General features: G+C 35.8%; 1 protein-coding gene across 1 annotated transcript in view; it reads left to right on the top strand.

Moving 5' to 3' along the window:
• Positions 1-14,201, top strand: part of LOC141438364 (uncharacterized) — a 232,998-nt gene that overhangs the window by 35,358 nt on the left and 183,439 nt on the right. Inside the window, exon 2 of the mRNA XM_074102222.1 lies at positions 3,171-3,221. The gene's annotated coding sequence lies outside the window, so the exon portion shown is untranslated. The remainder of the gene's footprint in view (positions 1-3,170; positions 3,222-14,201) is intronic.

The raw sequence follows: 14,201 nt of genomic DNA, 5'->3' as shown, positions 1-14,201 counted from the left end.
TAAAACGATCGATAAAAATATAACTAGAATCGACATATACATATTAGTGTTATAACAAAGCCTGAAGTTCTCACTGACTCAAGTTTCCGCAACTTGATAGTTCAGTTCTATTGATTCCTCAATTCCGTTGAAAGACCTCAAACTATCTCGATTTCTGTTAAAGCACCAATTTATTTCTATAATCAAATTATGAACTAATGTATCTAAGCGGATCACTGCAGAACGGCTGCACCAATTGGGCTAAATCTTAATCTCAATTATTATATCATCTAAATTATTGTATTTGTAATCGTCATGACAAGATTTGTACGATAAAAATGTTTGAAAATTGCAAGGAAAAGTTAAAAGCTTGGGAGTAGGCAAACAAGCGACCGAGACGGACAGTAGAGAGAGTTCTTAAAAAGTACTGAAAAAAAAATATTATTTAGTTTCTATGTTTTATCAGTTACATACGTAAAAATGTTCTATAGCTTGTTTTGTAATAAAAGTAGAGGTACTTTTTTATTTAGTCAATCGATTATAGAAGACTTGGGTCTCATTTTCTTCATTAGTTTGTACACACATCTCACACATGCAAAGCCAGGGTGGTCAGTGTATTTTTATATTAATTAATAATCCATGTATAAGAGCCATCGTAACATTATATTACTTGGCCACACCGACAAACCAGCTGTTGATATCATAAAATCGCTACTAATATCCGTGCTCCGAAGAGAAGGGACATCACACTTGTAAGACTTTATTTATATTCGTATATATTTATAAAAGTAATGCGTAGTCTTTCTACATAGCCTTAAGTTAATATGTTCTTGATTGCAGTTCCAGAAATTTAAATTTTAGGAACTTAAAAGCTGCGGTCCTTATGTTAGAACTTGGTATATAAGTATTTTCATCATTTCATTTACTAACCGTGTTTCTTTGTTCATTGATAGCTTGTAATTACTGTCACCTTAGCTGTTGCTCCAGCACATGATGTCTCGTAGAGAAGAGCTACTTCATTTGTTGGTATATATGGTTTCTTAAAATCTTCAGTCAAAATATTTGCAAGTATATTATTATATACCACAAAACCCTCGCCAAATGCGAGAAAAATGTTCCCATTCAGTTATCTCTTTTCATGTCTCGTGCGTCTCTATTCGTCAGCTTTATCAGGCACGAGCGCATTAGTGTATAGCCAGATTAATCAAGATAATATTATCGGTTATCTGGAGTACCGTGAAATGTAGGGTGAAATTAGAGTGCTTATATCGTGTCAAGTCCTTTTGTTTCGAATTTGGAGTGTGAGTTATAAAAGACAAGCGATAACCATGCTAAATGTTGTAATATTTTACGAGTAAGTGAACTGATAAATATTATGGGAATCTGTACCTACTGCTCTCTAATGCGTGTACCTCTATATTACTCTCAGATACAAGAAATGCAGTTTATTAATCGCATCTGGTTGCCTATATTTTTAAATGACGACAAGTACGGCGAAGTATGTTTACATTAAATGGGAGCTGTGGCACTCGAAGATATACCTAAGTCACTCTTCTCTCACTCTCCGGGTTCCCTAACGAAATTGTTCGCTCCCCGCTATTGGTCATTAGCTTTGTCCAACAAATTTGTCAAAATTTTCTTTACCTATAAATATGCCCCGCCCCAAGCAGCCGATACTATTTGAAAATTCCCGTTAGGTATGAAGCCTACTAAAACTTATTGTGAATCCAGAGCTGCTATCGCTTTCGTTTGACACTTCGGCAGTTAAAGTGTCAACCGAATAAAAGGGAACGCCACGCAGTAAGTCCCTTAATAGACTTGACGGCATCGACCCGCGTTCCGACCAATAAGTGCTCCCGAAAAACGGGTCTTAACTTTTGTAACTTGTATTTTTCTTCGTGACTTACAGGGTTTTGTGTTGGAAAGACTATGTACTTAGGTAGTACAAAGACCAAACCAAAATAGTAATTCGACATTAAATCGCACTGTCAGATACGTAGCTATAAATTTCATCAGTGTATGTTAGGTATTGAATGTGTTTTACGCGTACGACTGTGTTTTATTCTTAACACAAACAAAAACGTATTAAGCAACACTTTTGCTGAATGTAGATACAGTTTTAACACTCGACAAGCAGCAGTCTTTAAAAAAAAACATTTTCACTTCTCATGCTCTTAAAGTTCGTGGTTATGCTGGATCTAGGCGACATAAAATGACGTTTTATGCTCTAGAGCATAAAGTAAAATCTTCGTCTAAGACCAAGGTAATCAGGTCAGGTGTCAACAGCCACAAACAAAAAAGTTTCTATATTTTTTTTATAAATTGTTAATTTATATAAAACTAAAAATCAATCAAATAAATCAATAAAAAAAATCTAATTATAGTAATGCGTGAAAAATAAAAGGTACGAGTACATAGTAAGTGAACAATTGTTTCCACTGATGCTTTTTCATTTCCTCGCAATCGAAGTGAAAAGCAGAGTGCAAGACTCGAGAATTAAACCCATTTTCCCCTCAACGTGTCTATCCACCCTCGCCGTACCTACCGGCTCGAGTGGCTATATGAACGTCTTGGGTAAAATGACTCGTTTTACGCTCTTGTTGTACAATCTACTATAAAAACGCAGGTATTACTTTGTGCAATCCGTCAGTGTAGAGATAGGCTTAAAACATAATGCAGATGAATTAATAGCTCAGTAAATATATTAATCTCGAAAAGGTCTCTATTCGCGTCATTAAAACAAACTATCTCCTTTTATTTTATACTCAAAAACATTGGAGCGGCTGGAGCAGCAAACTGTTATCTTTATGTTTGGGAAACACATCCGTCCCTTTCAGGAGTCGACCACAGGTACAGCGTACCACCCATTGGTACATCGAAGACCTATCCCAAAGGCATAGGGTTCAAATAAAACATTGTTGCCGAATGTACGCTCCTCTAGGGACTTATCAGCAGGCTCTAAACACGCCTGATTGTTGGAATGAATTTCGTTTCAATGGCTTACGGCGCTATTACAAAGTGTACCTTGATGCTTCAGTTTATGTTTTAATTCCGTTGCTTAAGAGACTGGAGGTTGAATACGATATCTAATATCTATACATTATAGAATTACGTACTGCTCGGGTACCTACCTATCTATATCTATCTGGACTTATGAAATTAAAGTAAAGATTTATTTTTCTTTGTTTCAGATACACCTTCTCTAGCATCAACAATACGTTCCTCGGCTACATTCGAGTCTAGTGAGTATAAGCTCGTATTTTGTTATTAAATCTATTGAAAACTTAATTATCTTGTCCTTGTTTCAGACGTGTTGCCCTCTGGTATCCAAATCTCCTATCCTGAAGATCCAGATAGATCCAAACCTTCTACCAGTTTTCCTGAATTGTAGACGTAAAAAAAACATAAAAATCTTTACTGAATTCAATAGACTATCCAGTTCCTCATTCCAATAAAGATGACAAAAATATTCTGTACCTGAATAAACTATTCCTCGGTCTATGCCTATTACCTTCTCCCATATATTCCTCATAGTAACATCTACTATTGTCTCCTGTCGCACAAAACGAGCTTTTGTAACGGCATTAATGAAGTACCTATTGCAGGCAATAACAGTAACATCTAGTATCAGTTTTCGCGCTCTCAGGAAATACAGTTTCACATTATGTAATATGATGAAGTGACGCGTTCAGTATACTGTACTATATACTTCATTAATACGGTAAACTAGCTGTTGCCCGCGTTTTAATAAAAACTATCCTATGTCCCTAAATCGTGGCTTAAACTATTCTCATACCAATCTCATCTGTAATTTATAATATTAGTAGGAAGCTTAGGGCTGCGCGCTCGCCCTTGCTTTCAACTCGCTCGCAAATCGCTAGTGTGAAATTTGTAAGTTGTGTGTTTATTTGTGATTCAAATAAACGTAAACTGTTACTGAGATTTGGATGAATTAATTAGCCCATAAATATAAATAGACCATGATGATCCGATAACGGATTCTTTGTACCTAACCATGTAGCAATTGTTAGTTACGACGAAGTAGTTGCGTTGAGACTTTTGTCGTGAACGAGCTTATTCTTTTCTTAAAGAGCCGGTAACGCACCCGTAATTCTACTTATGTTATAGTTTGTCTATGGATGGCGGTGATTGCTTTCTATTAGGCGACCCACCTGCTTATTCCTTACGATCACAAAATACACATTAGAAATATTACATCAGTAAGTTAATTTAAGTTTCTGAGTGCATTTTATGTCTTAATATTACCTATATTATGACGTAATAACAAATAAAACGCAGAAAGTGAAGATGGGCAGGACATATTGCTAGAATGGACCACAGTCGTTGGGCGAGGAGTTCCGAAATGGAGACCCCGTGCTAATACCCGCGGTAGAGGACGACCACCAAAAAGATGGACAGACGATATCCGGCAACAAGCTGGCGTAAACTGGATGCGAGTGGCAGTGGCTATGTTCGAAGGCGAGCGCTATAAGGGCTGTTATAAATAGATAGATAGATTATTACCTAATTGCGATGTAGTCGCGGACAAGCTTTTTGTATTAAATATCCTTGTGATGGTTAATCTTGTGATACTGTTCAAACAATATAATCTTTCAGAAAACACTTGTTGAACCACATTCAGGATGATTCCCGAGGTTGTCAGGCGATCGAGCAATCAGCTTAACTGTAAGTGGCGATTAAGTGGTCCCGGCCTTAATTATCTATTTTTGTACGGAGATTGTGGACTTTTTTTGATCAATTAGGAGACTTTCCTTAATTATCGTAAAATGATCTGTTTATTCTATAATTCAGAGCTCAAAGTAAAGATTAGGAGTGTACTAGCTAAATATATATTCTTTAAGCACGAAATAATCTTGTAAGGAAATGAGAAGTTGCAATAAGTTATGAATTTAGTTTTTATTTAGTTCTTTCTGACCGCATCTGACTGTCAATTCTTAGTTAGAGATGTAACTCAACGAAGTGACGAAATTCACCAAAAAATAATAATGTCTATATAAATATATAAACCTCGAACATGACATTTATTCCTGATTAAATTTAATTAAATATTAAGAACAGAGTAGGTAACAACAATGTTGAGCTTGTTTATATGTTTTACAGAGCCAATACTGCCGTGATTAATGGTCCACAACTAATTAAGGAGTAGGCTAGCACTTAACTTCGCTTATTTCCTACTTAAGACAACCCCTTTGTTTCCGTTAAATCCTGAATGTATATCCCTCACTATAACCAACTTCTAGCGATTCTTATTCTTTTTAAATTTAGTTTAAACAATTGGTTATATATCAATTTATATGGTTTAGTTACACGCGTTAACACGTGTTTAATTTAATACTCAGCGCAAAAAAATAGAAAATTTCTGTAGAAATTGTATGAACATAACAAATATGTACAATGTAATTATTATTAAGTATGAGATATTATGCTGGGTAGAAGGTAACGAAAATAATAAGTATAACTGGGGAAATTTCAACTCTGAAGTTCCCCACAAAATATTATCAGTTACGAGTTTACAAACTTATTAAGAGTATACTAGCTATCGTTTAGGAGTGTTAGTGAAGGAAGTTGCATTAAACGGGTGTTTGAACGACGGCGGTCATTTGCGTTTTCTTCAACATTGATTTTCTGCAGGAGTCTTGTTACGGGCTTCGTGCTTGTTACGTATTTTGCGTTTAAGATTATTTTCATTTACGATGCAGTGAAAATTATAGAATGTTTACAAGCTTAACACAAGTGTTAAAAGTAGGTATTGTAATAAATTATACAAATTCACATCACACACGTATTTAGGTATGTTGTGAACGTGTTACATATACATAAAACGATGTGGCTGTTGTCTGTTTTAAATAAACGTGAAATGGAAATTCGCAACAGTTTGAAAGTAGATTTCGAAAAAGTATAGATAATTAACGGTTAATGACAAAGAAGTTAAAGAAGACTTAAAACGGCTTTTAAAGGCTAAAGTATACCTAATTGTCCTAAACAATAAAAGCTTCAACAATGGCATTCAATCACACCAATCAAGTAAATTATTGATATAATACAAAGAAGGCTCTGAAGCGTGAAGAAATTACTCGGAATTATCGATTTGGGGTCTAAAAAGGGATCGGGCTGGTAATTACTTGGCGTGCGTGGCGGCTTTATCTGATCCCGTGGCAACGGCAGCAACGACAAAACGAAACTTGTAAAACTTAAACCGAGGTAACGAACGTATTTGCCATGTCGGATAATTTCGCTTTGTCATTCACATGAGGACATTATTACAGACATCATCAAGCTAGCGTGCAAATAAACTTTGAAAATATGTTTGTTTACTATTTCCTTTTATTGGGAGGGTGCGAAGTACTAGATGGGGGTAATGAAATCTATCGCAGCGCTCATAGTGGCCAAAAGAAGAAATAATCTAGGCTCTGTCATCTGTCATACTCATATGAATCTGTCATTAACAAAGCAATTTGTACAGAATTTTACTACCTAATTTTAGTAATAGATGTTTTTGTTATGATGCGAGCTTGAATTATTGAACACTGTCCCTGTTTTGTTCTTAATTCTTCTACATAACCTAATACTCACAAAACCAGTCTTCAAAATGATACTCATTTTGATCAGAAAACGATATTTAATTTATTACAAGCGATATAAGAACAATGAAGGCTATCGTTTTTTGTCTCACTAGATGGCGCACTGTTGCGTGAGGTTTTTAAGTATGGCTTTCAAAGTCTGTTATTACGGGCGTGAAAACAAAGTTTAGATTAAAATCATATTTAATGCACCTTAAAACCGTACCATAAAAATATCGAGCATGCCACAGTGTTGCATAGTTCCCGTTTTGTTCGGAAAAAAGAGAGGACAAAGGTTTCCGAAAGACAAAACTCTCAAAACACAGACATTCGTTGCCCCGGAACGCATATTTGCCATAATTAATTTCAGATATTGCAAAATATTCACAAAAATATTCTAATTATAAATAAACCCGCGTAGCTCACCCAAAATCTATGAGATTTGACATTTCGGAGACCTCACGCTACACTAGCGCCTCTAGTGGCGAATTCATACGCGATAGCCCTCACTATATAATTTTACTATTATTCAAAGAAACCAATACGATAGCTTTATCTTTTCGTTTTACAGTAAAAGTACAACTAAACATAAAGTACTTAAACAAACCCTGACATAACGAAAATAAAACACACTTTTTGAATAAATTTTACTTACCTCATTTAATTTTAATGACCAAAAATGTATTAACAACTTGTCCACCCAAATCACGGTATCACAGTAATTTTGTATTATAAATTACTACGTTATAGGTTTGTTTTTTGTCACAACGTCGCGATGAAAGTTCAAAACGTCAGAGCATCAGAGCCAAAAAAGTTGCGGATGCTAGGTGGCGCTGATGTCGTGCCGTTGGATCATTATGTGAAAAATATTTTTCAAAAACTACGAATACACCAAGATTTGCATTAAAAGGTGGCCATACGCATACGTAGGTACGAGTAAATACACTGACGGTAATTTGCAGCTCCAGATTCCAGATTATTTTGAACTTCTCTCCCGTGAATTCCGAAAAGGCTTCGTAATTGTATCATCTTTAAAGAAATATTTTTATAATCCTGAATGAACAGGCCGCTTTCTGGCTGTTATATTCTACTGTAGTATATCCAACTTGCCATTTATTATGCGGCCGAGGGGACGGCGTTTTCTTTGTCTCGTGTGAGGATACCTCTCACTCAGCCTCACCGCCATTGTGATTTATAGCGTCCAAAGCTTAGTCCACATAAAGGCGATGTCTTGAATTTAGAACAACTTCGCCGTCTAGGAAATTTTAAGTTCAATGACCGCGTTCTGAGAGTTTGCAAATGGTTGTAACTGGTTCAATCGATACAAGGGTACAAGTTTGTTTGGCTTGAAAGCCATGTTAACATCACTGGAATAGAAAAGCTCATGAAATGTTTTGATATAAGACGTTTTAGGGAGTGATAAGGTAAATGCATACTCAACATCGCATGCCTTACTAAATAAAATAGGCGCGTGCGTGATTTTTGGACCCTCTTTACATAATTATTTACTTTTTAAATTATGTGACAAGGTTTTATGTATTGAGACCAAAGAGGAAGGAGTTGAGACATTTGGGTTATTATTATTATTTTTATTATTATTATTATCAGGGGTCTGACAAAAAGTGCGGATGACGTAAAAATGACGTAATCTTGCACACAAAATGATGTTTTTATTTAAACTTCCGAGTGACATGTAGTAACAAAGTAGCATTAATGAAGTAACAAAATAATCGTAAATAAATCAATGGAATTCAGTGAATAAAATAAATTTCATATCATTTAATAAAGCGGTTGATAAATGATAAGTGATAATTGTTTATGAAAATCAAAAATACTATTTGAAATCATCCTATAATTGGTTTGACGTCATCGGCACTTTTTGTCCGATCCCTGATTATTATATTACCGTGTGGACGATGCTCCTTTATTTGTCAATTTGACTAGTTAGAATATCAATATTTTGTAATTTTGTTCAGCTTAACATATTTTTTTAAATCGTCTTTACTTGTGACTTCCGGTAGGAAACTGCATTAAAACAAGTATTACTTAAATTATCTAATAACCGAATGGTTTCACACAAATAACAAACAAATAAACAAATGATAACCCTATTCATATCATATACCCATTATACGGATACTTTTTCAGCGGGAAGCGACTAAACAGCCTTGGGGGGTATATTTCAATTTATTTCACCATGTGCTCCTGTTAAACGAGTTATAATGGTTTGTTCTTGATTTACGGACAATTACTGAAAAAAAAAAACAAGTATTTTTTTATCCAAACCTTCACTATACGAGTATTTATGTGCAAATCGTTTGTTTGTTGTTAATACTTATAGTTATATACAGTCCTCTTGTTCAATTATAATTCCCTTACCAAACTGTAGTTTATTATAATACAAGGTTTAACAAAACATACCGTTGTTAAGAACTCTTGAAACGTGAGGATTTTTTCTGTTTTGTTTCCGGGCTGAAGCTTTTTAAATAGTTCTTTCATTATGTCGAGAATTCAACAGTTTTTAGTTTAAGCTGACGATGGAAATTCTAGCCTATTGTTGGAGAGCTGTTCACGGATGAACGGTTTTGCAAACACTTTTTAAGGACGGGATGAAAAAATAGAAAAACGAAAATTTAATTCGGGGCAAATGCGCGTACGTTAGGTAGGACACAAAATGGGAAAATTTAGTTTTAGTTTATTGTTCAGAGTTGGCATTCTACATATTGTGCCTAGTTGCTTAAATGTTTTTATATATTTTGTTTAGCTACAATTTACATTTTGCAGAGATTCTTGGATTGAGGAAAGACGTGTGTACAAGATAATGCGTATTACTTAACTAAGGGGCTGTTTCACCATCCATTGATTAGTGTTAACTGACGGTTAAATGTGGTGCAGTCTCCGTCTATTCGAACAAAACTAATAGAGACGGCATCACATTTAACCGTCAGTTAACACTAATAAATGGACGGTGAAACAGTCCCTTATAGTCAAACTCTATAGCGATAAATATTGTGACGAAGATCTTTTATTTCTACGCCTGTTGAAAACCACGTTTAATTCAGGTATACCGTGAAGCTGTCTACTAAAAATTTCCAGCTAACCAATTCGATTTACCCGGAATTAGGTTCGGTGGCGCTGCATCTCAAGATGCAAGCGAGCTGTGGGAAATCCATTTACTATCTTTGATTGACTTGAAGTGTCACTAAAAGTGTTGCAACGATATTGCGACGGTGATATTTTGCTTTACCTCGATCTGCGGTCATAGATATGGATTCTACATGAATCTTACGATGATTTGTCGATGATGTCCAAGGGTATTTTAAATGTGGTATTTATTTATAATATGTTGAATGAAGGTAATTTTGATAAAACGCGTAAAGGTCAAGGATGCGGTGTAATTTTGTTCTGTTCATCATGCTGAACTAGGGTATTTTTGCTGTATTTTGTTTGAATTTATCTTCGGAGTTTTGGTGGCTTTAAATCAAACCAAGCTCATTCTTTTTTTCATTTAGTCTGTCTCGAATTGGATCTTCCTCATCAAAATGTATCACAATTTGTGGTAGGGGCTGTGACCCGGTTAATGTCTCGGCTTGATCCTATTCCTTCGTATCTGGGCTCTAATAAAAATAGGATCAAACTTCATTTTGTCAAAGCGCCTCGCGAACGCTCGCGGTGTATCGCTCTTTGAATCTAATTTTCGTCTCCAATTTGTGTTTTGTGCGATATTTATTCCCTTTTCAATTTCTTTTCCCTTTATTGTTCTGTAGTCATCAACGGTTCAAGTGTTGTTTGGTAAATTAAATTTCATTTTGCCAAATCATATTCTGGGATCGCTAATTTGCAGTCTTTTAAGTCAGTTGTAAAATAATATTGTTTTGTCTGCTTGTGCTTGTCGTTTTCTAATATCTAATGTCTAGACAAACTGAAGAGGTGCCAGACTGTGTAAATATCGGCTTTAAAACTTTTTATTGAATGGATCGAAGAGGATTTTACCTGCTCTATCCAAAAGCCTCAGCGCTTTGGTAAACGTACAGCTTAAAAAGTAAAAACGTTTCGAGAGAAAGGGCAAACTGAAAATCGGGCAACAGCTCCCAAAATGTTATGTACCTATTTAATTCGTTACATGGAACACAGTTTTCTTTATTAGCAATTACAACATTTTTCTTTACCATGATCATTTCATCTTATAGCTGGTGCTAAAAACTTGTGTGAATTCCAGTCTTTATTTCAATCCTTTCATGTAGTCGTTTATTTAATTATGTATCTAGTTATTAAAATCTGAATAATGTTGGTAAGAAAATCTTTTTACACCAGTAGAAATGCCAAATAAATTCGGCATCGATCTATGCGTATAAATACTTAAAATTGGGTATATCGTTCTGGCTGAAATCTACTATTTCTACATTTTCTACACACCAAAGTGACTGTAGAACTACATTATCAAAACGATTTCACTTCAGACCGAATATCATTATCGTGAAAACGGAAACATTTCCCAAGCTAATAGTAGGAAGTAATCTAGTTACCAGTCAGGGCGATGTCCGCTTCGCCCCCGTCATTTATTTCCTTATACCCACTTATCTACCCTTCTGTTATTCTCCAGAATGCAATCTATGGCATATTCCTTGGGCATTTAAGTACAATTTGGATTCGAGGAAACTTAAGTACTGTTTTGTGGAGTGCTCTCTGTTGTGCCATTGACCGCTGTTTTACAAACTTTACTGAGTGCTCGGCTTGCATCGACTGGCTCTCAACGTTTGAACTCTGCCTTTTTTTTGCCTTGGCAATACGAAGTCTGGATTCTTTCGTTTCATGTGGACACCTGATGTTTATTGATTTAATTAGACAGCTCTTTTTCTTATTTGACTTTGCAACTTTTTAAAGTAAGCATTACATCCCAGCCTATATACGTCCCACTGCTGGGCACAGGCCTCCTCTCAGAACAAGAGGGCTTGGGCCATAGTTCCCACGCGGGCCCAGTGCGGATTGGGAACTTCACACGCACCATTGAATTGCTTCGCAGGTTTGTGCAGGTTTCCTCACGATGTTTTCCTTCACCGCAAAGCTCGTGGTAAATTTCAAATGTAATTCCGCACATGAATTTCGAAAAACTCAGAGGTGCGAGCCGGGGTTTGAACCCACGACCCTCAGGTTGAGAGGCGATAGGTCAAACCACTAGGCCACCACGGCTTCCACTAGGCCACCACGGCAAGTAAGCATTAAAGTGTATTTAATGGCAAAAAAAATTACAATCTTTTTTTAAACTATTGGATAGGTACTTTCCAAAAATATATGTTTTATTTACGAAATAATAAGGTGATTTGCATAACAAACAATGAGTTTGTAGTTCAGAGAAACATGAAAAAAACTCATTTAATAATCGATAGCTTATGTCTAGCCATTGTTTCCAAAATACCCCTAATAGCCTTCGACTGAATAATCTAGACTCACTAATGCTTTGGCCGGTCTGACTTACTCGTACATAAGGTCGTTTAATAAATGTTTTAAACGATAGTTAACGATGCTGGCAACATAATGCAATTAAGATCTTTATTTTTTATGCATAGTATATTATCAAATGCAAGTATTCGTATAAAGCCGCATTTACATTTATCTGTGTGTTGTGTCGTGTCGTATCAGAACGGTATCGGTTTCATACATTTTATATGGTTGCGTTCACATTTATCTGATGCAGTGTGCTGTGGCTGTGTCGCATCAAAGCTATATAGAGGCAGAGAGCATCACAACACTACACGAAAGATAAATGTGAATTAAGGTAAATGTCCCAGTGCTCGACATCTTAACTATCACCATGCCAAATTTCACGTAAATCAGTTTAGCGATTAAAGAGTGAAGAGATAGGCTGACAGACAGAGCTATTTTATAATATTAGCCTTTATGTCTTAAAGTTGTGTCGTCTTATAATTATGTCCATGTGCTATGTGAATTGGATTTGCTGATTTGAACGTAACTCGTTATCTGTCAATTTTAGAGTTCTCAAAAGGGTTATAAATGTAAGGTACTTACTTAAGTTTGTTTTCACCATATCATTTATTTCTTAAGTAATATCGGCTAATATTAAAGTAGTGAAGCGGCTGCAGAGAAAGTGTAAGTGTAAACACAAAAAGAAAACAACGAAACAAAAGGGATCTTTTCAAAGAAAATAAACTGAACGTTCAAGTTAACAGTTAAGTAAGCTGTTATTCACAGTTTCAAAAAAATATGTTCATGAAACATGAACCTGTATAAACAAACCAACGCACATTGTAAAAATTACTTGCAACAGTGGCAAACAGTACTTATCAATTATTGCACTCTGCAAACCGGTTGGCATTATAAATGTTAATATATTTACGCTAATTCTGTCAACGTTTCCGCCTCTCGTTTTCTGTGCATGGTTTAAGTAGCACGATCGCTACTACGAAAATCGTAGTTCGTACCGCTCTCGCATGAAATAACATTAGCGTCAGCGGGACGGCAAGATACGAAGTTCGAATTTTGCATAGCGTAGTTATAGGCTCTGACTAGGGTTGCCAACTTTTTTTACAAGAAATAAAGTATATTTACGTCTGAGAAGCGAAAAAAAGTATTTTAGAAAAATAAACAGTATTTTCTTCTTTCTCATTCATGTTTTAATGAAAAATATTTGGGTGCTTCGCGCACAAGTTATAAATTTAGTTTCATTTTTAAAAGTCTCACAGACCTCGTCATAATCAAAACTAAAATTAAGATAAATAAGGAGGTAAATTTTTATTAAATTAACATTGGCGGATTCGTTCTGAACCACCACTATTGTGACTATATATGCTGCAGGTACTGACTTAGTAGTGTGCTAGTGTTGTGTTGGGCAAAGTTGATGCTGAAAACAGTATTTTACATACTTTGTTTTAGTTCAACAGTAAAATGTATCATCATATCATCATCATTTCAGCCGTAGGACGTCCACTGTTGGACATAGGCCTCCCCACAGACCTCCAGTTGCTTCGGTTGGCAGCGGCCTGCATCCACCGTACACCTGCGGCTTTAACCAGGTCATCCCGTCCATCTTGTTGGTGGACGTCCTACGCTGCGCTTGCCGATCCGCGGCCTCCACTCGAGAAGTTTTCGGCCCAACGGCCATCCGTTCTCCGTGCTATATGGCCGCCGCATTGCCACTTCAACGAGCTGATTCGCTTGGCTTGGATAAAATGTATAATGTAGTGAAAAACAGTAACAGTATAAGTAATACTGTTTTTAAAAGTATAGTTGGCAACCATAGCTCTGACTTAAAATTAGAATCAAGTAAGAGTCCATTTTTTCGTAACAAATAAAAGGTATTTATATTGTGTTGTATTGTCAGTAGGATTCGGTTAAACAGCATGCAGACCCATAAATACATTGACATTGACACAAACGTTCAAGAGTACTTACCAAAGAGGAGTACTGCACTTGTAAGTCATACCATTGCCAGTAAATTGGTTAAAAAAGTTGACACATACTAATATGAAACAAAAGAGCGACTGTGCCGTGTGTTTATCTGTTAAGGTAAGTATTTTTAACATTTATCCGGAAAACTTATTTTATGGCAATATTATTTGGAAAAAAGCCGTGATGGCCTATGTCCTTTGGCCTCTCAAGCAGAAGATCGTGGTTTCAAAGCGA

This window comes from Choristoneura fumiferana, chromosome 18 (genome assembly GCF_025370935.1).
Source record: "Choristoneura fumiferana chromosome 18, NRCan_CFum_1, whole genome shotgun sequence".
Taxonomy (NCBI): domain Eukaryota; kingdom Metazoa; phylum Arthropoda; class Insecta; order Lepidoptera; family Tortricidae; genus Choristoneura; species Choristoneura fumiferana.
This window is presented reverse-complemented; position numbering and strand designations above follow the sequence as displayed.